The following is a 12,766-nucleotide window of genomic DNA, read 5'->3' on the forward strand; positions in this document are numbered from 1 at the left end:
GTTTGCAGACCTATGGGATTTCAAATTTCTCTTCTTTTGTTATTAGTCATTTATCACGTATTTAAAATTTGATATATCGCATTCTTCTGACAGAAGGTCGAAACAGTTTACAATTTAAAAATAACAATAAAAACACGAAGGAAGGAAACAGAAATCCATTTTAAAAGGAAAGGAACCATCAGTTGCACCTTGAGACACAGCAAATCTCACACTCCAAACCAACAGAGATTAGAGATTGCTGTACAATCTTTTAAAGCTTTCAAATTTTTATTGAAAACATGGCTCTTATTGGTCTGACTGTTCCACCTTACCCTGTGATTTGTTCCTGAGAGAGAGAGAGAGAGAGAGAGAGAGAGAGAGAGAGAGAGAGAGAGAGAGAGAGAGAGAGAGACCTTTTGCTGAAGCCCTGTGAAAAACAGTTATATTTGATAACTGGTGAACAGCTATATATGTCCTGCTCTCCCCAGGTACTTTTAGGAAGTATGCAAAAGTTTAGTTAGTTTTCTAATTGATCCATTTTTCAGTTACTTGTTACTTTTTGCTATTTGCACATTTTTTTGGTCCACTGTTCCAAGTTCTGAGAATAAACACATTTGTTTGTTCGTTCTGCGTGTCTGGACTGATAAAGAATCCTGGTGATTTGCATGTCAGGTGTGTGAATGCTTTCTGGGAACTGTGGAACCACTGGGAGTGTGGCCTCCAGTAAACTAGAAATCACAGGGGATAATTTGAGATTGGGAGACTCGCCTAGAAGCAGTGGTGACTCAGTTGGTGGGAGGAGGGTGCTAGTGTAAAGTACCAGCGGCAGGTGCAAGCGGACCTGAGCTGTGCTAGGGTACATAAGTACATAAGTAATGCCATACTGGGAAAAGACCAAGGGTCCATCGAGCCCAGCATCCTGTCCACGACAGCGGCCAATCCAGGCCAAGGGCACCTGGCAAGCTTCCCAAACGTACAAACATTCTATACATGTTATTTCTGGAATTTTGGATTTTTCCAAGTCCGTTTAGTAGCGGTTTATGGACTTGTCCTTTAGGAAACCGTCCAACCCCTTTTTAAACTCTGCTAAGCTAACCGCCTTCACCACTTTCTCCGGCAACGAATTCCAGAGTTTAATTACACGTTGGGTGAAGAAAAATTTTCTCCGATTTGTTTTAAATTTACTACACTGTAGTTTCATCGCATGCCCCCTAGTCCTAGTATTTTTGGAAAGCGTGAACAGACGCTTCACATCCACTCCACTCATTATTTTATATACCTCTATCATGTCTCCCCTCAGCCGTCTCTTCTCCAAGCTGAATAGCCCTAGCCTCCTTAGTCTTTCTTCATAGGGAAGTCGTCCCATCCCCGCTATCATTTTAGTCGCCCTTCGCTGCACCTTTTCCAATTCTACTATATCTTTCTTGAGATGCGACGACCAGAATTGAACACAATACTCAAGGTGCGGTCGCACCATGGAGCGATACAACGGCATTATAACATCCTCACACCTGTTTTCCATACCTTTCCTAATAATACCCAACATTCTATTCGCTTTCTTAGCCGCAGCAGCACACTGAGCAGAAAGTAGATCCCCTAAGTGGCCATGAGGTAACCCCAGGCGGGTGGCTAGGTGTTTCGTGACAAAGAGATTAGTTTAAAGAAAGTGGCAAATTAGGTTAGAAAGGTGCTTGAACATTATCTTAGCATATCTTTCCTGTCTAATGATTCTGTAGTTCCTTTTTGTGTTGCATATTTTAATTGTAAACTGCTGTGATCTGCCAGTTAGGTATGTCGGTATAGCAAGTACAAATATACCATAAACCATTATGAAATGAGATCCAAACCCAAATCCCTGAAGGCAATATGCCTTTATTATTTATATTTATTAAAGTTTTCAATTATATATCTCAACACAGCGAGATAAACAAGAAATAGGAAATTACAATACAAAAAATAAAAAGGAAAAGATAATATATACCAATTAACATTAATTGGAGGAGTGGACTAGTGGTTAGAGCACCTGTCTTGCAATCCAGAGGTGGCCGGTTCAAAATCCCACTGCTGCTCCTTGTGATCTTGGGCAAGTCGCTTAACCCTTCATTGCCTCAGGTACAAACTTAGATTGTGAGCCCTCCTGGGACAGAGAAATATCCAGAGTACCTGAATGTAACTCACCTTGAGCTACTACTGAAAAAGGTGTGAGCAAAATCTAAATAAATAAACCACAAGAGAAGAACAAATAGATCCAAGAAATGGGAAAAATAATAACATAAAGAAAACATCAATGACATATTGTCACCTGAAAGATCCTCCCCAGCCTGCCCTTACGGAGTGCATATAGAACTATACAATGATATTTACTTCCTCTTTCACCAAGTGAAATTCCTCCAGCTATTTGGGATCAAAAAATTGAAATTGTTTACTTTGAAAAATTATATAGCATAAACAAGGAAATTTAAGCACAAAGCTTGTACCCTAGGCTGAAAGGCCAGGAAAGCCTTGTGTCTCTTCTGTGTCTCTCTTGCCAAATCTGGAAAAATATGAACTATAGATCCCAAAAGCAGCGTGTCTAAAGGACAGTTTCAAAACAGCATTGTGGTCTGGTTCCAAAGCAAGAGAAACCACCAAAGTATTCTGTGAGTAATAATTTCTAAGGAAAACTCAAGAAAGGATGTCAAACTCTCTGTTGGAGTTCCTCAGGGATCTGTCCTTGGGCCCCTTCTTTTTTCAATCTACGCCTCTTCCTTAGGCTCCCTGATCTCTTCTCATGGTTTCCACTATCATCTTTATACTGACGACACCCAGCTTTATCTCTCCACACCAGAAATCACTGCGGATACCCAGGCCAAAGTCTCGGCCTGCTTATCCGACATTGCTGCCTGGATGTCCAACCACCACCTGAAACTGAATATGTCTAAGACTGAACTTATTGTTTTCCCACCCAAACCCACTTCCCCTCTCCCTTCACTCTCTATCTCAGTTGATAACACCCTCATCGTCCCCGTCTCATCTGCCCGCAACCTCGGTGTCATCTTCGACTCCTCCCTCTCCTTCTCTGTGCATATCCAGCAGATAGCCAAGACCTGTCACTTCTTCCTCTATAACATTAGCAAAATTCGCCCCTTCCTCTCCGAGCACACCACCCGAACTCTCATCCACTCTCTCATTACCTCTCGCCTTGACTACTGCAACCTACTCCTGACCGGCCTCCCACGTAGCCATCTACTCCCCCTTCAGTCCATCCAGAACTCTGCCGCACGTCTTATCTTCCGCCTTAACCGATATACTCATATCACCCCTCTCCTCAAGTCACTTCACTGGCTCCCAATCAGATACCGCATACAGTTCAAGCTTCTCTTACTCACCTACAAATGCACTCGATCTGCGGCCCCTCCGTACCTCTCTACCCTCATCTCCCCTTACGTCCCTACCCGTAACCTCCGCTCTCAAGACAAATCCCTCCTTTCAGTACTCTTCTCCACCACCTCCAACTCCAGGCTCCGTCCCTTCTGTCTCGCCTCACCCCATGCCTGGAACAAACTCCCTGAGCCCATACGCCGTGCCCCCTCCCTACCCATCTTCAAATCAATGCTCAAAGCCCACCTCTTCAATGTCGCCTTCGGCACCTAATCACTACACCTCTTCTCAGAAAACTTATCTACCCCAACTTGACATTCCGTCCTTTAGCTTGTAAGCTCTTCCGAGCAGGGACCGTCCTTATTGTTAATTTGTACAGCGCTGCGTAACCCTAGTAGCGCTCTAGAAATGTTAAGTAGTAGTAGTAGTAGTAGTAGTAGTATATTACCCCTATTTGGCCTCTCAAGGTCTCACTAGCAGGATTTCCCGAACCTCATACATAGTGGGCTTGGGTAGTAGGGGGCAATGAATCATTTGACATTCCTAGGACCTCCATAAATATTTAACCATATCCACTGGTGTAATCAAAGGAGACCTAGAAAAGTTAAGCAGTCTCAAGTTATGTCTGTGAATTTGATTCTCTAAATATTCCATGCAGTGGTGTATGAAGTTCTTATCTTTAACTGAAGCTGATCCCAACATTTTTTGAATTTTTGTCTCTAGTAAACCTAACTTTGAGGACTGCTGGGCAGAAGGTTGTGTCTAGAGCAAGACAACCTCAGATAATACCTTAACATCTTCTATATTTTTCAGTCATAATTTGTAAAGAGGAGTGCGCATCATATACCAAGCCCCATAGTGATTCCAAAGTCACAATGGCTGGTTTAGAAAACCACCCAGTGGACAAAAAGGAATAGCAGGATTCTTAACCTGAGGGAAAGTACTCACAACATTTGCAAGAAACAAAATGCCTGGCAGCCTGAGATAATGCCTCTGATTCAGGGTCCAATACTTCAGTTGATGCTAAGTGCCTTCCTTACACAACTGTACTTTCAGCTGCTAGGGCGCTGGAAGCAGGACTAACCACAGCAACTCTATCTCCTGGCTTTGATAGAGGGGGAGGAAGTATGCACGGGTCCTGCTGGAACTCCAAATCCATCAAGTGTTATCTGTTTCAGGACTGGAGTATTTGCGGGAGTTGAGGAAAGCTCCCAGACTTTTCCCCTTCTCTTGTGCATGATACAAATGGTCTGGAGAGTGCTCTGATGAGTCAAAGCATAGTAGATGTGGAGAAACAGCAGGTACATCCTGCCTCTATGGCGCCATCTTGGATCACAAATATGCCTTTAAAGAAGACCTGAATTTAGCATATTGTGATAAACACAGGTTTGCTCTATCCCAAGGAAGCCGCCAGAGGGCGCTCCTATAAGAAACTGGGAAAATGCCATGATAGAGCCAGTAGAGGGAGCTCCAAGGGAATATCTGGGTTATACCCTGAAGGGATAGCTAGAGGGCGCTCATGTCATAGGATCAGCTTTTCCCTATGGAGGCCACCAGGTGGAGCTATCAAAGTGGGGGAGGGAAAGGTAGAGAAGGAGAGTTCTAGACTGAGACCTAACTGGAACCAAGGGGGCAGGGCCTAAAGAGGTGGGGAGGATTATTGATCACCTCATAAATTCCTTTCTCCCAGTGGAGGGGAAAAGGAGGGGAAGCCAGATGCCTAATGTTTACTGCTTGATGGGGTATGCCTGGTGCCTGGGAGAGAAGGTCTCAAGGAAGGAGGGCCAGGAGGAGCCTCTCAAAACCAGGAAGGTACTAAATGCCCTGATGTTATAAGGCTGTTGGAGCTGATAATTGGCTAAGTGTCTTGATGCTATGCAGCTAATAATCCTGGCAGGTTGCTGAAGAGTTCAAGCAGGGTCTGTGATGAAATGCTCTGATGTTACAAAGCTGTTGCAACTGATAATTGGCTAAGTAGTGGGAGCAGTGTCCTAAGAGACTGAGCACACATTAAAGACCTCTTGGAGAGATATTCTGGACTGTGTTAAAGGGCCAAGTGCACAATGAAGGTTAGGAATTGTGTGACTAAAGCTTAAGCCAAATAGAATTCTTAATTATGAGAAGCATTGGAGTTGCTGTGTGTTTGTCATGTTAGGAGGAGAACAGAGGGTGATGATCATTTACAAAGAGGGCTGGAACCTGAGAGTGTTGCATGAGTGCCGGACCGTGGAGTAAAGCTTTCCACCCACGTGGTACTTGGAAGGAAGCTGAGCTGGGTCAGCCCTGGCTGGGTCCTAGAAGGGTGACCCGGTTACAACATATCAACTCTGAAGTTCAAACACAGTTAGACAATGAATTCCATAAGGCTGGAGAAAGGCAAAAAAAGGAGGAATGATGTGTAGATTCAAGATACGGTTGAGATGGAGAAGGGAAGAGGGTGGTTTGGTGTATATAAGTATTCTCAAAGAAACAAGATATGAAGGAGAGCCATAACAAAATGTCCTAAAAATAAGGATCAAAATCTTAAACTGAATTGAGTAATGCACTGGCAATCAATGTTTTTGATAAGAGTGGAGTTGTCTGTTCATATTTTCTTGCCTGGCATTAAAAACAAATTACAGCATTCTGAAGAGCCTGGAGTCTTTCAAATTTGCTTGAGAAATAGCTGCATAAATTGTGTTACAGTAGTCTAAATGTGTCATCAAAACAAGTGTGTACTGACTGACGTTGACATATAAACAAATAAAACCCTTCCTAATTACAGTAGAAACCTGAGAAGAAAAGGATAGCTGATTAACAATGACCACACCTAGATATTTGGAAGACTCAACTGTTAACTGGACAATGAAATAAAATGGGTTCAGTTGCTGAATGACTAAGAGGGGCATAATTGAACGAAAACGCCTATCTCCATGGGCGTTTATCTCCGAGAACGGGTCCGTGAAGGGGTGGACCGAACCGTCCACCCCTTCACGAAAAAAAATAGACGTTCATGTTTTATTCGACAATTTGTGAGCTGGGCGTTTTTGTTTTTCAGCGATAATGGAAAATGAAAGCGCCCAGCTCAAAAATGAATAACTCCAAGACATTTATTCGTGGGAGGGGCCAGGATTCGTAGTGCACTGGTCCCCCTCACATGCCAGGACATCAACCGGGCACCCTAGGGGGCACTTTTACAAACCAAAAAAACAGGTAAAAGAGCTCCCAGGTGCATAGCACCCTTCCCTTGTGTGTTGAGCCCCCCAAATCCCTCTCAAAACCCACTGCCCACAAGTCTACACCATTACTATAGCTCTAAGGGGTGAAGGGGGGCACCTACATGTGGGTACAGTGGGTTTGGGGGGGGGGTTGGACGACTAATAAGCATTAAGCAGCACAATTGTAACAGGTAGGGGGGATGGGCCTGGGTCCACCTGCCTGAAGTCCACTGCACCCCCTAACAACTGCTCCAGTGACCTGCATACTGCTGCCAGGGAGCTGGATATGACATTTGAGGGTGAAAATAAAAAGTTGTGAAACATCATTTTTTTGTGGTGGGAGGGGGTTAGTGACCACTGGGGGAGTCAGGGGAGGTCATCCCCGATTCCCTCCAGTGGTCATCTGGTCATTTAGGGCACTTTTTGGGGCCTTATTCGTGAAAAAACAGGGTCCAGGAAAAGTGTCCTAAATTCTAGCTAAAAACGCATACTTTTTTCCCATTATCGGTGAAATGCGCCCATCTTTGTTCGGCAGATAACCACGCCCCAGTTCCGCCTTCGCCACACCTCTGACACGCCCCCATCAACTTTGTCCGCATCCGCGACGGAGTGCAGTTGAAAACGTCCAAAAATCGGCTTTCGATTATACCGCTTTATTCGTTTTTGTGAGATAAATGTCCATCTCCCGATTTAGGTCGGAACTTGGGCGTTTTTCTCGTTCGATTATAAGCAGGTAAGAGATCTAGTAAGCAATTACTTTAGCTGGATAAAACACTAATTGATGGGAAGTTAGCGATGCGCTATCAGCATCTCAACAGCGGTAGAGAGGAGTTAAATCAGGATTGTGAGATGTAGTGTAAAATACAAGTAATATGTCATCTCCATAAGTAATACGCACTGACACCAAATCTCTTCAAAAACCAGACCAAAGATGCTGAATATGGATCAAAAACTTTTTAATAAAAGTTGACTCAACAACCATGTTTTGGCATAGAAAGTGCCTTCTTCAGGAGTCTACATTAAATACACTTTTGATGCTCACATGTTGTTATTTGTATATATATAAAAAAAAAAAAGAAGAAAAACTTGAACACTGAATTTTAAAATTAAACTGAGGGATAAACAGTTCAAAAAAAAAAATCAAATATATAAAAAAAAGCAAGTCAAAATAAAATGTAAAATGAAAATATGTTACAAAGGAGGGCAAGCGAGATCTATGCAAGGTCACATAATTTTAAATGAAAAATAGAAATCAAACAAAATAAAACATGGAAAAGAAAATAAGATGATACCTTTTTTATTGGACATAACTTAATACATTTCTTGATTAGCTTTCGAAGGTTGCCCTTCTTCGTCAGATCGGAAATAAGCAAATGTGCTAGCTGACAGGGTATATAAGTGAAAACATTCAAGCATTACTATGACAGTCTGACAGGGTGGGAGGATGGGGGTGGGTAGGAGGTATGCATGGGGACATCAAAGCATAACATTGATATTCTAACAGGATGGGTGTGGATAGGTGAGGGGTGGGGTGATCAACAGAGACATACAGCTTTATGGTTTATAATGGGCTAGGAACCTCAGATCCTTGTTAAGTTCTTGTTATGACACCCAACAGAAAGGACTTAACAAGGATCTGAGGTTCCTAGTCCATTATAAACCATAAAGCTGTATGTCTCTGTTGATCACCCCACCCCTCACCTATCCACACCCATCCTGTTAGAATATCAATGATATGCTTTGATGTCCCCATGCATACCTCCGACCCACCCCTATCCTCCCACCCTGTCAGACTGTCATAGTAATGCTTGAATGTTTTCACTTACATACACTGTCAGCTAGCACATTTGCTTATTTCCGATCTGAGGAAGAAGGGCAACCTTCGAAAGCTAATCAAGAAATGTATTAAGTAATGTCCAATAAAAAAGGTATCATCTTATTTTCTTTTCCATGTTTTATTTTGTTTGATTTCTATTGATAACCTTAAGAGTGGACTAACACGGCTACCACACTCCTCTACTTAAATGAAAAATGAAACCAGTCATCTGAAATAGATTATCTATTGAAAACTGATCATGGTAAACGTGTTTGTTCCACTCCTGTGGTGGTTGTGAGTGTGATCAAGGGACAGAAATAGATATTAAACAATAGTAGGATGAAGTCTGAGCTCTGAGATACTTCATAGTCTAATGAATATAAAGCAGAGATAGAAGTTAAAGTAGTAACTTGAAACAGATTTGAGCCAAGCTAAAACTTGACCTTGTATTCCAGTCTCTGAACCACTAAAGCTCATGAACCAGTCATAAAACTTGACAGAAAATAAACCAGTCAGAAGATTCTGCATACCTCTGCTCTGTTCCTGGACTGGCAGCCTGTTCCTGCAGCTTTTAACAGTTGCCTGAAGCTGACCTGAAGCTCCTCTCTGCGCCTGTGCTCCCAGTTAGCTCCTCCAGCTGACCTGAAGCTCCTCTCTGTGCCTCTGCTCCCAGTTAGCTCCTCCAGCTTTTAACAGTGACTTTAAACTCCTCTGTGCCTGCCAATGCATCAGCTCCTCCAGCTCTGTCCCTGTGCCAAAGAGTTTTTCCTCCTGTGTTCAGAAACTCCTCTGTCCCTATGCCAAGTGGTCAGTTCCTCCAGCTCTGCACAGTGGCCTGAAACTCCTCCTGTGTCACCCAGTCAGCTCCTCCAGTTTTGCCCCTGGTTTCACCTCCAGCTCTGCCCAGCAGCCTCAAGCTCCTCTGTCCCTTGTGCGAAGTATTTTGTGCCTCCAGCTCTGCGCAATGGCCTGGAGCCTCTTTGTCCCTGTGCCAGGTAGTCAGGTCTTCCAGCTCTGCCCAGTGGCTTGAAGCTCCTCTGTCCCTGTGCTTGGTGGTCAGCTCCTTCAGCTCTTTACTTGGGACCTTAAACGTCTGTTTCTGTCTCTATGCTAAGGAGTTCAGTTGTCTAGCTCTGTACAGCAGTGTGAAATCCCTCTGTCCCAGTGTCAGGGACTCTGTTCCTATGTCAGAGATTTTACTTCTGGCTCCTTACAGCAACCAGTGATATGAATTATCCAATAGGAGAAACTAGGACCACACATCAATTAAATATTTTAATCACTCAATTGTAATTAAAAAATTTAATTGCACAATTAATCACATAGACTAGCCCAACAGACGGCTTTAATTTCTGGTACACCATTGTAGAGCTGTAAATAAAAAAACACTAGCCTGTGCTCAATTCAACAATTGTTTATTGATATATCAATATATGAGGACATACAAGGCTTAATAGCAAACCAGGTACGTTCTGGATTCTGGACAGTGTCACCCTGTCTCTCCATCCCCTTATCCAGCATCACCCCAACACTCTCATCCTCTTCACCTTCCAACATTGTCCTTCTGTCTGTCTCACCCTCCACCATCCTGTATCAACACCTCATCACTTCCTCACCCCCCACCACAATCCAGTGTTGGCCTCTCTCTTTCTCTCTCCACCTCCTATCCAGCATTGCCCCGTATCTCTCTCCCTCCGCACCTCCCCCCCAACCTCCAGCATTGCCACATCTAGATAATACAAAACACAGCAGCCAGGTTGATTCTTTTCTTTGGGCAGGTTTGACTCGAAACCCCCATATCTGTTTGAACTGCACAGGTTGAGGCTCGAGTACGGTTCAGACTAGGGATTGCGGTCTTTAGAATATTACATGGTGAGGTTCCATTTTACTTGGTAAACGCGGATAATGTTTCTTATATTTACAAACTGGAGCGATTGCAAAGACATCTACATTTATACTGTCCTCCTGCAAACAGAGTTAGATACAGGAAGTTTTTGTCTGCATCTATTTCTTACCAAGCAGTAACATTATGGAATTCACTACCTCATGAACTTCAACTGATTTTGATTTTCTGCTTTTTAAAAGTCACGTAAGACTTTTTTTTTTTGTTTAAGACATTTTTTAGATTAGCATCTTGAATTGGCTGTCCATTCAGAATTTTTAGTTGCAATGAATTATTATAACCATTAATTAATGATTATTATGTATTTTCTGGTTCACTTGGTTCATTCTTTACATTTGTGACCTGCATAGAACTATTTGTGGTAATTGTGGGATACAAGATCTGTGTAAAGTAAAATAAAGTATAACCATTAATTAATGATTATTATGTATTTTCTGGTTCACTTGGTTCATTCTCTACATTTGTGATAATTGTGGGATACAAGATCTGTGTAAAGTAAAATAAAGTAAAAGTAAAGTGTTTGCTCCTTTCCTCTCCCCCTCACTCGTTGCTTCCCCAGGTCTGAACATTGATGGCAGCAGCAACAGCAAAAAGATGGCTGACTCTTCCGGTCATACCCTCTCTGATGTAACTTCCTGTTTCAGAGGGGCGTGACCAGCAGAAAAAGCAGTGGCAAGCAAAGGGCAATGGCTCTGCACCTGCCTTCTATTTATGTTGCTGCCACCGTGCTGTACAGACCCAGGGAAGCAGCAGGCCTGGTTTTGGAGTTGGTGAGCAAGTGAGTGAGCCAGTGGGTGGAGGGAGACAGGGCAATGCTGGATGACAGGGGAAGGAGAGAGAAGGGGCAATGCTGGATGGTTGGGAGGGAGAGACAAAGGGGTGGTGAAAACAGGGAGGCAGCGGACCAGACTCATGAGCAAGCGGGTGGGCAGCAGGGAGAGGAATCTCATGATTGGGGCCGTTAGCGTACATTAACATTTTGGGGACCCTTTTACTAAGCTGCATTAGGCACAAACGTTTTTTCCAACACAGCAAAAATGGGCTTAACTCAGGATGTGCTAAAGAGTCCTATGTTACTTTTGGCATTTGCATGTGCAGTATTAATATTTTTGTACATTTTTTGAGGGGCATGTCAGGGGCAGAGAATGGGCATGGAAGAGGTAACCAGTTAGCACATGCACACTAGGGGATGCTATCTGGTTAATGCAGGAGCCCTTACCGCTTTGTAAGTAGGAGGCTGTAAGGGATCCCATATTAATTAGCACATGGTCACAAATGCGAAAAAAAGGCTTTTTCATGGTCATGCAAGAAATAAACTTAGTGACTCGTGTGAGGGCACACTAAGCCCATTTCTTAGTGCAGCTTAGAAAGAGAGTTCTTTAATGCGTTAATCATGTAATTAAATCATTAAAAGTGCATCCCTAATGCTTTGCTCTTGACCTCGCTGTTTGCTTCTGGTCTTTGTGTTTCTAGCTTAGCTGGGACTAGCCTCAAATAAGGAAATGGCACTGGAGATTTCATTCATAGCTGCCTATTTAATAACCCCTCACCTGGCCCAGCCACTGTAATGACAGCCCTGGGCCAGGAGCCACAGACTGTCGCTCTCTCTGGAGCTTGGTACGTATGCATTTTGTGAAATGTGTGAGCCTCTCTCCCTGCCTACTCTTCTCTCCCCCCCCACCATCCATAGCTATGAACACTGCCTCCACAACATCACCAGCCCTGACCAGCCCAAGCAGCAGAAACTGGATCCAGAAATCAAACCCAAATCTACCACCACCAGGCCAGTCCCATGATTAATAAATGTTTTAAGGTGTTAGAGTAAGTCAAGAAAACTTTTTGGATGGCATCTCAGGCATCGTCTGGTGATTAATGCTTTGAGAAGTGGGCCAAGGACCAGGAAAGGCAGGATTTAAAATTCTGCTTGCTTGGGCAAGTCACTTCACCCTTTTTTGTCTCAGGTACAGAACAGACTGTGAGTTAATTTGGGCATGGAAATAACTCTTATACAGTGGTGGAAATAAGTATTTGTGATCCCTTGCTGATTTTGTAAGTTTGCCCACTGACAAAGACATGAGCAGCCCATAATTGAAGGGTAGGTTATTGGTAACAGTGAGAGATAGCACATCACAAATTAAATCCGGAAAATCACATTGTGGAAAGTATATGAATTTATTTGCATTCTGCAGAGGGAAATAAGTATTTGATCCCCCACCAACCAGTAAGAGATCTGGCCCCTACAGACCAGGCAGATGCTCCAAATCAACTCGTTACCTGCATGACAGACAGCTGTCGGCAATGGTCACCTGTATGAAAGACACCTGTCCACAGACTCAGTGAATCAGTCAGACTCTAACCTCTACAAAATGGCCAAGAGCAAGGAGCTGTCTAAGGATGTCAGGGACAAGATCATACACCTGCACAAGGCTGGAATGGGCTACAAAACCATCAGTAAGACGCTGGGTGAGAAGGAGACAACTGTTGGTGCCATAGTAAGAAAATGGAAGAAGT

At 43.4% G+C, this 12,766-nt stretch overlaps 1 protein-coding gene across 1 annotated transcript in view; it reads right to left on the bottom strand.

The window, feature by feature from the left end:
- TYMP (thymidine phosphorylase) overlaps positions 1 to 8,972 on the bottom strand; it is a 56,099-nt gene extending 47,127 nt beyond the window's left edge. Inside the window, exon 1 of the mRNA XM_030217127.1 lies at positions 8,883 to 8,972. The gene's annotated coding sequence lies outside the window, so the exon portion shown is untranslated. The remainder of the gene's footprint in view (positions 1 to 8,882) is intronic.
- Between the last annotated feature and the right edge of the window lie 3,794 nt (positions 8,973 to 12,766).

This window comes from Microcaecilia unicolor, chromosome 10 (assembly GCF_901765095.1).
Source record: "Microcaecilia unicolor chromosome 10, aMicUni1.1, whole genome shotgun sequence".
In the NCBI taxonomy this organism is placed as follows: domain Eukaryota; kingdom Metazoa; phylum Chordata; class Amphibia; order Gymnophiona; family Siphonopidae; genus Microcaecilia; species Microcaecilia unicolor.